The sequence below is a fragment of the Primulina huaijiensis genome, chromosome 10, assembly GCF_012295235.1.
Source record: "Primulina huaijiensis isolate GDHJ02 chromosome 10, ASM1229523v2, whole genome shotgun sequence".
Taxonomy (NCBI): Eukaryota; Viridiplantae; Streptophyta; class Magnoliopsida; order Lamiales; family Gesneriaceae; genus Primulina; species Primulina huaijiensis.
Window position 1 is genome coordinate 13,927,115 of NC_133315.1, and position 1,634 is coordinate 13,928,748.

The following is a 1,634-nucleotide window of genomic DNA, read 5'->3' on the forward strand; positions in this document are numbered from 1 at the left end:
GAGTAAATGTGGTCAAGGTGGGGATGGTGAGTCGTCTTCGGCTAGTTTCGATAGACGATGGTTCTGAGATACTATTGCCGCTGAGAACTGTACAAAGTTACAAGAAAAAAGTATGCAACGTGTGGGGCCCTCGGCTCCTAATCGTTATTACAATGCAATTTGATTAGGGTTAATTAATTACAGCGGAAAACGAGTTTAAAATTTCTTTACAATGAGCCCAAAATATGCTATTTGAATACTAAAAATAGTATTTCATCTCACATCATAAAACATGCCCACACATAATTAAAACAACTCATACAACAACAAATCATATCCTCGGGACATACCCCGATATATATAGATACATAACATATATACTGGGAAAGACCACGAAACCTCAACTCAAACTGTGACTCCCTCCAGAAGTACCATCTCCGGTCTCCTGATATCCTGGAGTACCTGTCATTGTCCACATACAAAGACAACAACAGCCCCGTCTGGGGTGAGCAAAGCTCAGTCTGAAGCAACCACAATATATACCACAGATATCTAAACAATGATATATGATATGCAATGCATGTATGTCGTGGAGGTATCAGGTCAAATGCCCATCCACTGAGCACATGTCAGAATCAATCGAATCGCTATCAAATCAATGCTCGAGCTGGCACACCGGCCTCAATCAGGGATAATCGTATGATAGCGTCGACAAAGCGCCATCAAATCCCAAATCTCAATCAAATCATCGGGGCCACTAATGTCTATGCTTTAAGGGTCATGTAATACCAAACATAGCATCGTGTTCACAAACCCCAGAATCAAATCAAATCATATCAGGGTATCCAAGGATCATAGCTCAACGTGCATGTCATGTATGCCACATAAACTCAACAAATAAGGCATATAGACATGTAATCTCAATCCAATCAATCAAACATATATCATATAATACAGATACCTGTCGTATGTTACCCGGTCGCAACATACCTCAATTCTTCGTTTTCAGTCCACTGTAGCTTTAGATTTCAGTATAAAAATCTATCTACATCAATAACATATTCATTTCAATCAATAACATAATTGATTTCACAAATTCATATCAAATTCAAATCATAGCATAATTCAATTCCGACTTCAAAACTTAGTTTCTTGTCGGTTATTCTACCGTATATATTTATCAGAATTAATAATAATTGACAAATAATTCTCCAATCTCAATCCAACGATTAAAATTACCTAATTATAATAAATTAGGAATAATTCAAAATAAAATCACTATAATCTTCTCTACTTCGTTAAAATCATACACTATTCAACAATTTTCAATTTATGTATGATTTAACAATTTATCGGATTTATTCCAAAACTCAACGAATTTCAAACATCATCAAAAATATGAAATTTATACCTCAAATCGAAGACCTCGTGTCAACGATCCCAGAACTGAAGTCGGTTCGTCGATTGGATAACCCGATAAGTCGCAAGATCGAAAATAAAATTCAAAAACCCAATTCTTCTCTCTCGTCTCACCGTTGCTGTCTCACCGTTGCTCTCTGTTGAATTGAATTCATTCAATTCAACGTGATTTTGCATCTTTATCTCTTTTTTTATTTTTTTTTAATTTTTTTTAATATTATATTATTATTATATTA